Below are 10,415 nucleotides of genomic sequence, written 5' to 3' on the forward strand. Positions count from 1 at the left end.
TACTAGACTGAGACAACACACAACCCCTACTAGACTGAGACAACACACAACCCCTACTAGACTGAGACAACACACAACCCCCACTAGACTGAGACAAAACAACCCCACAACACACAACCCCCACTAGACTGAGACAACACACAACCCCTACTAGACTGAGACAACACACAACCCCTACTAGACTGAGACAACACACAACCCCTACTAGACTGAGACAACACACAACCCCTACTAGACTGAGACAACACACAACCCCTACTAGACTGAGACAACACACAACCCCTACTAGACTGAGACAACACACAACACACAACCCCCACTAGACTGAGACAACACATAACCCCTACTAGACTGAGACAACACACAACCCCCACTAGACTGAGACAACACACAACCCCTACTAGACTGAGACAACACACAACCCCTACTAGACTGAGACAACACACAACCCCTACTAGACTGAGACAACACACAACCCCTACTAGACTGAGACAACACACAACCCCTACTAGACTGAGACAACACACAACCCCTACTAGACTGAGACAACACACAACCCCTACTAGACTGAGACAACACACAACCCCTACTAGACTGAGACAACACACAACCCCTACTAGACTGAGACAACACACAACCCCTACTAGACTGAGACAACACACAACACACAACCCCCACTAGACTGAGACAACACACAACCCCCACTAGACTGAGACAACACACAACCCCCACTAGACTGAGACAACACACAACCCCTACTAGACTGAGACAACACACAACCCCCACTAGACTGAGACAACACACAACCCCTACTAGACTGGGACAACACACCCCCACTAGACTGAGAACCCCCACTAGACTGAGACAACACACAACCCCAACACACAACTAGACTGAGACAACACACAACCCCTACTAGACTGAGACAACACACAACCCCTACTAGACTGAGACAACACACAACCCCTACTAGACTGAGACAACACACAACCCCTACTAGACTGAGACAACACACAACCCCTACTAGACTGAGACAACACACAACCCCTACTAGACTGAGACAACACACAACCCCTACTAGACTGAGACAACACACAACCCCTACTAGACTGAGACAACACACAACCCCTACTAGACTGAGACAACACACAACCCCCTACTAGACTGAGACAACACACAACCCCTACTAGACTGAGACAACACACAACCCCTACTAGACTGAGACAACACACAACCCCCACTAGACTGAGACAACACACAACCCCTACTAGACTGAGACAACACACAACACCCCCACTAGACTGAGACAACACACAACCCCCACTAGACTGAGACAACACACAACCCCTACTAGACTGAGACAACACACAACACACAACCCCCACTAGACTGAGACAACACACAACACACAACCCCCACTAGACTGAGACAACACACAACCCCCACTAGACTGAGACAACACACAACCCCTACTAGACTGAGACAACACACAACCCCTACTAGACTGAGACAACACACAACCCCTACTAGACTGAGACAACACACAACCCCTACTAGACTGAGACAACACCCAACCCGCTACTAGACTGAGACAACACACAACCCCTACTAGACTGAGACAACACATAACCCCTACTAGACTGAGACAACACACAACCCCTACTAGACTGAGACAACACACAACCCCCACTAGACTGAGACAACACACAACCCCCACTAGACTGAGACAACACACAACACACAACCCCCACTAGACTGAGACAACACACAACCCCCACTAGACTGAGACAACACACAACCCCTACTAGACTGAGACAACACACAACACACAACCCCCACTAGACTGAGACAACACACAACTAGACACAACACCCCCCTACTAGACTGAGACAACACACAACCCCTACTAGACTGAGACAACACACAACCCCTACTAGACTGAGACAACACACAACCCCCACTAGACTGAGACAACACACAACCCCTACTAGACTGAGACAACACACAACCCCTACTAGACTGAGACAACACACAACCCCTACTAGACTGAGACAACACACAACCCCTACTAGACTGAGACAACACACAACCCCTACTAGACTGAGACAACACACAACCCCCACTAGACTGAGACAACACACAACACACAACCCCCACTAGACTGAGACAACACACAACCCCTACTAGACTGAGACAACACACAACCCCTACTAGACTGAGACAACACACAACCCCTACTAGACTGAGACAACACACAACCCCCACTAGACTGAGACAACACACAACACACAACCCCCACTAGACTGAGACAACACACAACCCCTACTAGACTGAGACAACACACAACCCCTACTAGACTGAGACAACACACAACACACAACCCCCACTAGACTGAGACAACACATAACCCCTACTAGACTGAGACAACACACAACCCCTACTAGACTGAGACAACACACAACCCCTACTAGACTGAGACAACACACAACCCCACTAGACTGAGACAACACACAACACACAACCCCCACTAGACTGAGACAACACACAACCCCTACTAGACTGAGACAACACACAACCCCTACTAGACTGAGACAACACACAACCCCTACTAGACTGAGACAACACACAACCCCTACTAGACTGAGACAACACACAACCCCTACTAGACTGAGACAACACACAACCCCTACTAGACTGAGACAACACACAACACACAACCCCCACTAGACTGAGACAACACATAACCCCTACTAGACTGAGACAACACACAACCCCCACTAGACTGAGACAACACACAACCCCTACTAGACTGAGACAACACACAACCCCTACTAGACTGAGACAACACACAACCCCTACTAGACTGAGACAACACACAACCCCTACTAGACTGAGACAACACACAACCCCTACTAGACTGAGACAACACACAACCCCTACTAGACTGAGACAACACACAACCCCTACTAGACTGAGACAACACACAACCCCTACTAGACTGAGACAACACACAACCCCTACTAGACTGAGACAACACACAACCCCTACTAGACTGAGACAACACACAACACACAACCCCCACTAGACTGAGACAACACACAACCCCCACTGACTGAGACAACATACAACCCCTACTAGACTGAGACAACACACATCCCCTACTAGACTGAGACAACACACAACCCCTACTAGACTGAGACAACACACAACCCCTACTAGACTGAGACAACACACAACCCCTACTAGACTGAGACAACACACAACACACAACCCCCACTAGACTGAGACAACACACAACCCCTACTAGACTGAGACAACACACAACCCCTACTAGACTGAGACAACACACAACCCCTACTAGACTGGGACAACACACAACCCCCACTAGACTGAGACAACACACAACCCCTACTAGACTGAGACAACACACAACCCCTACTAGACTGAGACAACACACAACCCCTACTAGACTGAGACAACACACAACCCCTACTAGACTGAGACAACACACAACCCTAGACTACTAGACTGAGACAACACACAACCCCTACTAGACTGAGACAACACACAACCCCTACTAGACTGAGACAACACACAACCCCTACTAGACTGAGACAACACACAACCCCTACTAGACTGAGACAACACACAACCCCTACTAGACTGAGACAACACACAACCCCTACTAGACTGAGACAACACACAACCCCTACTAGACTGAGACAACACACAACCCCTACTAGACTGAGACAACACACAACCCCTACTAGACTGAGACAACACACAACCCCTACTAGACTGAGACAACACACAACCCCCACTAGACTGAGACAACACACAACACACAACCCCCACTAGACTGAGACAACACACAACCCCACTAGACTGAGACAACACACAACCCCTACTAGACTGAGACAACACACAACACACAACCCCCACTAGACTGAGACAACACACAACACACAACCCCCACTAGACTGAGACAACACACAACCCCCACTAGACTGAGACAACACACAACCCCTACTAGACTGAGACAACACACAACCCCCACTAGACTGAGACAACACACAACCCCTACTAGACTGAGACAACACACAACCCCTACTAGACTGAGACAACACACAACCCCTACTAGACTGAGACAACACACAACCCCTACTAGACTGAGACAACACACAACCCCTACTAGACTGAGACAACACACAACCCCCACTAGACTGAGACAACACACAACACACAACCCCCACTAGACTGAGACAACACACAACCCCTACTAGACTGAGACAACACACAACCCCTACTAGACTGAGACAACACACAACCCCTACTAGACTGAGACAACACACAACCCCCCACTAGACTGAGACAACACACAACACACAACCCCCACTAGACTGAGACAACACACAACCCCTACTAGACTGAGACAACACACAACCCCTACTAGACTGAGACAACACACAACCCCTACTAGACTGAGACAACACACAACCCCTACTAGACTGAGACAACACACAACCCCTACTAGACTGAGACAACACACAACCCCTACTAGACTGAGACAACACACAACACACAACCCCCACTAGACTGAGACAACACATAACCCCTACTAGACTGAGACAACACACAACCCCCACTAGACTGAGACAACACACAACCCCTACTAGACTGAGACAACACACAACCCCTACTAGACTGAGACAACACACAACCCCTACTAGACTGAGACAACACACAACCCCTACTAGACTGAGACAACACACAACCCCTACTAGACTGAGACAACACACAACCCCTACTAGACTGAGACAACACACAACCCCTACTAGACTGAGACAACACACAACCCCTACTAGACTGAGACAACACACAACCCCTACTAGACTGAGACAACACACAACCCCTACTAGACTGAGACAACACACAACACACAACCCCCACTAGACTGAGACAACACACAACCCCCACTGACTGAGACAACATACAACCCCTACTAGACTGAGACAACACACAACCCCTACTAGACTGAGACAACACACAACCCCTACTAGACTGAGACAACACACAACCCCTACTAGACTGAGACAACACACAACCCCTACTAGACTGAGACAACACACAACACACAACCCCCACTAGACTGAGACAACACACAACCCCTACTAGACTGAGACAACACACAACCCCTACTAGACTGAGACAACACACAACCCCTACTAGACTGAGACAACACACAACCCCTACTAGACTGAGACAACACACAACCCCTACTAGACTGAGACAACACACAACCCCTACTAGACTGAGACAACACCCAACCCGCTACTAGACTGAGACAACACACAACCCCTACTAGACTGAGACAACACTTACCATCCTGTTTCACCCACACACAGACCTGCTGATAGCTGGTAGAGTTGTACAGGCAGCTAAGAGTCACTTGTCACCCCCCTGCTAGGGATATCACTGTGGTGTGTGTTGTCACCACCCTGCTAGGGATATCACTGTGGTGTGTGTTGTCACCACCCTGCTAGGGATATCACTGTGGTGTGTGTTGTCACCACCCTGCTAGGGATCACTGTGGTTTGTGTGTTTGTGTGTGTGTGTGTGTGTGTGTGTGTGTGTGTGTGTGTGTGTGTGTGTGTGTGTGTGTGTGTGTGTGTGTGTGTGTGTGTGTGTGTGTGTGTGTGTGTGTGTGTGTGTGTGTGTGTGTGTGTGTGTGTGTGTGTGTGTGTGTGTGCTTGCTCTCTGGGCTATGCATCTCATCCACAGCCCTGGTTATCGTGGTGATGTAGAGGTGTGTGGGCTGTACCTGTGGATCCTGTCTGTGTGAGTCACCTGGGACAACCCCTACTAGACTGACACAGGTACAGTCAGCATGGATCCATCTGGTCATACAGGTATGAATGAGTCACAACATCCTGTCTTTAGTTACGGTGATGTCCCTGATACCAAACTGATGCCGTGCTGCGTCCTCAAACCCCTGATACCTCAAACCCCTGATACCTCAAACCCCTGATACCGAACTGATGCCGTGCAGCGTCCTCAAACCCCTGATACCAAACTGATGCCGTGCAGAGTCCTCAAACCCCTGATACCAAACTGATGCCGTGCAGCGTCCTCAAACCCCTGATACCAAACTGATGCCGTGCAGCGTCCTCAAACCCCTGATACCAAACTGATGCCGTGCAGCGTCCTCAAACCCCTGATACCAAACTGATGCCGTGCAGCGTCCTCAAACCCCTGATACCTCAAACCCCTGATACCAAACTGATGCCATGCAGAGTCCTCAAACCCCTGATACCAAACTGATGCCGTGCAGCGTCCTCAACCCCTGATACCGAACTGATGCCCTGCAGCGTCCTCAAACCCCTGATACCAAACTGATGCCGTGCAGCTGAGTCCTCAAACCCCTGACCTCAAACCCCTGATACCAAACTGATGCCACTGCAGCGTCCTCAAACCCCTGATACCGAACTGATGCCGTGCAGCACACCTCAAACCCCTGATACCAAACTGATGCCGTGCAGCGTCCTCAAACCCCTGATACCAAACTGATGCCGTGCAGCGACCTCAAACCCCTGATACCTCAAACCCCTGATACCAAACTGATGCCGTGCAGCGTCCTCAAACCCCTGATACCGAACTGATGCCGTGCAGCTGAGACCTCAAACCCCTGATACCAAACTGATGCCCTGCAGCGACAACCTCAAACCCCTGATACCAAACTGATGCCGTGCAGCGTCCTCAAACCCCTGATACCAAACTGATGCCGTGCAGCGACCTCAAACCCCTCAAACCCCTACCAAACTGATGCCGTACAGCGACCTCAAACCCCTGATACCAAACTGATGCCGTGCAGCTGAGTCCTCAAACCACTGATACCAAACTGATGCCGTGCAGCGACCTCAAACCCCTGATACCGAACTGATGCCATGCAGCGTCCTCAAACCCCTGATACCAAACTGATGCCGTGCAGCTGAGACCTCAAACCCCTGATACCTCAAACCCCTGATACCAAACTGATGCCTGAGACAACACAAACCCCTGATGAGACCTCAAACCCCTGACTAGACTGAGACACCTCAAACCCCTGATACCAAACTGATGCCGTGCAGCGTCCTCAAACCCCTGATACCAAACTGATGCAGTGCAGCGTCCTCAAACCCCTGATACCAAACTGATGCCGTGCAGCGTCCTCAAACCCCTGATACCAAACTGATGCCGTGCAGTGTCCTCAAACCCTGATACCACCTCAAACTGATACCAAACTGATGCCGTACAGCTGAGTCCTCAAACCCCTGATACCAAACTGATGCCTCAGACGTCCTCAAACCCCTGATACCTCAAACCCCTGATACCAAACTGAACCCGTGCAGCGTCCTCAAACCCCTGATACCTCAAACCCCTGATACCAAACTGATGCCGTGCAGCGTCCTCAAACCCCTGATACCAAACTGATGCGTGCAGCGTCCTCAAACCCCTGATACCAAACTGATGCCGTGCAGCGACCTCAAACCCCTGATACCAAACTGATGCCGTACAGTGTCCTCAAACCCCTGATACCAAACTGATGCAGTGCAGCGTCCTCAAACCCCTGAACCCCTGATACCAAACTGATGCCGTGCAGCGTCCTCAAACCCCTGATACCAAACTGATGCCGTGCAGCGTCCTCAAACCCCTGATACCAAACTGATGCCGTGCAGCGACCTCAAACCCCTGATACCTCAAACCCCTGATACCTCAAACCCCTGATACCAAACTGATGCCGTGCAGCTCCTCAAACCCCTGATACCAAACTGATGCCGTGCAGCGTCCTCAAACCCTGATACCGCAACTGATGCCCCTGCTAGGGATATCCTCAAACCCCTGATACCGAACTGATGCCGTGCAGCGTCCCATCAAACCCCTGATACCTCAAACCCCTGATACCGAACTGATGCCGTGCAGCGTCCTCAAACCCCTGATCAAACCCTGATGAACTGATGCCGTGCAGCGTCCTCAAACCCCTGATACCGAACTGATGCCGTGCAGCGAATCCTCAAACCCCTGATACCGAACTGATGCCGTGCAGCGTCCTCAAACCCCTGATACCTCAAACCCCTGATACCTCAAACCCCTGATACCGAACTGATGCCGTGCAGCGTCCTCAAACCCCTGATACCAAACTGATGCCGTGCAGCGTCCTCAAACCCCTGATACCAAACTGATGCCGTGCAGCGTCCTCAAACCCCTGATACCAAACTGATGCCGTGCAGCGTCCTCAAACCCCTGATACCGAACTGATGCCGTGCAGCGTCCTCAAACCCCTGATACCAAACTGATGCCGTGCAGCGTCCTCAAACCCCTGATACCAAACTGATGCCGTGCAGCGTCCTCAAACCCCTGATACCAAACTGATGCCGTGCAGCGTCCTCAAACCCCTGATACCAAACTGATGCCGTGCAGCGTCCTCAAACCCCTGATACCGAACTGATGCCGTGCAGCGTCCTCAAACCCCTGATACCAAACTGATGCCGTGCAGCGTCCTCAAACCCCTGATCCCTCAAACCCCTGATACCAAACTGATGCCGTGCAGCGTCCTCAAACCCCTGATACCTCAAACCCCTGATACCTCAAACCCCTGATACCTCAAACCCCTGATACCTCAAACCCCTGATACCTCAAACCCATTTACATTACATTACATTTAAGTCATTTAGCAGACGCTCTTATCCAGAGCGACTTACAAATTGGTGCATTCACCTTATGACATCCAGTGGAACAGCCACTTTACAATAGTGCATCTAAATCTTTTGACGGGGGGGTGAGAAGGGTTACTTTAGCGTCCTCCTATCCTAGGTATTCCTTAAAGAGGTGGGGTTTCAGGTGTCTCCGGAAGGTGGTGATTGACTCCGCTGATACCCCTGATACCTCAAACCCGTTTTCACACTGTTCCATATTGTTTTTATTCCGTGGTTTATTCAATCGTTTGTATATCTTCTTGTAGCCGTTACCAGATCTACGAAGGTCCTACGAACATCTGTCTCTTTTTAAACGGTTCTTTCGTCTTCTTCATGGTGTTGAATGACCAAAAGGATATTGCATGCGTGTTACCTCATTTGTAATACCCTAGTGAAACAGGAAGTTATGTAAATCGCTCAATATAGTTCCTTAGATGAACTTAAATAAGTGGAATTTCCTTTCCTAGGTTTAATTTTGATGTTATTTACAATCGTCTTTAAAGGGTGCCATGCTCCAACACCATGCTCCAACACCATGCTCCAACACCATGCTCTAACACCATGCTCCAACACCATGCTCTAACACCATGCTCTAACACCATGCTCCAACACCATGCTCCAACACCATGCTCCAACACCATGCTCCAACACCATGCTCCAACACCATGCTCCAACACCATGCTCTAACACCATGCTCCAACACCATGCTCTAACACCATGTTCTAACACCACCTAACACCATGCTCTAACACCATTCTAACACCATGCTCTAACACCAAACACCATATTCAACACCATTTCTATTTTGTATTTTGTTATGGAACCCCATCTAGTTCCTAACACCATGCAACACCAGCTTTCAACACTCTTCCATGGGGTTCAAACACCTGATATTATGGATCTAACACCATGTCTAACACCATGTTCTGCCAATCATGCTCTTCACCTGCTCCAACACCATGCTGATCTAACACCATGCTCTAACACCATGATCCAACACCTCTTCCTGGGGTTTATTACCATGGATCTCAAACCCATACCTCTAACCCAGCTTCCTGATGCTTAACAAGCTCTAAACACCATGCTCTAACACCATGCTCTAACACCATTTCTTCCTAACACCATGCTCTAACACCATGCTCTAACCCATTGCTCTAACACCTGCTCTAACACCATGTTCTAACACCAGCTCCAACACTGCTCTTCCTGGGGTTTATTATGGTATTCTAACACCATGTTTAACACCATGCTTCCATGCTCTAACACCATGCTCCAACTCTTAACACCTGCTCTAACACCATGCTCTAACACCATGTTCTAACACCATGTTCTAACACCATGCTCTAACACCATGCTCTAACACCATGCTTAACACCATGCTCTAACACCATGTTCTAACATGGTGTTCCTCCAAGCATGCTACTCTAACACCCTGGGGTTTACCATATGGACACCATGCTCTAACACCATGTTCCTAACACCATGCTCCAACACCATGCTCTAACACCATGCTCCAACACCATGCTCCAACACCATGCTCTAACACCATGGGTCCAACACCATGGAACACCATGCTCTAACACCATGCTCTAACACCATGCTCCAACACCATGCTCTAACACCATGCTCTAACTCATGCTTAACACCATGCTCTAACACCATGCTCTAACACCATGCTCTAAC

The sequence above is a fragment of the Oncorhynchus gorbuscha genome, unplaced genomic scaffold, assembly GCF_021184085.1.
Source record: "Oncorhynchus gorbuscha isolate QuinsamMale2020 ecotype Even-year unplaced genomic scaffold, OgorEven_v1.0 Un_scaffold_1756, whole genome shotgun sequence".
In the NCBI taxonomy this organism is placed as follows: domain Eukaryota; kingdom Metazoa; phylum Chordata; class Actinopteri; order Salmoniformes; family Salmonidae; genus Oncorhynchus; species Oncorhynchus gorbuscha.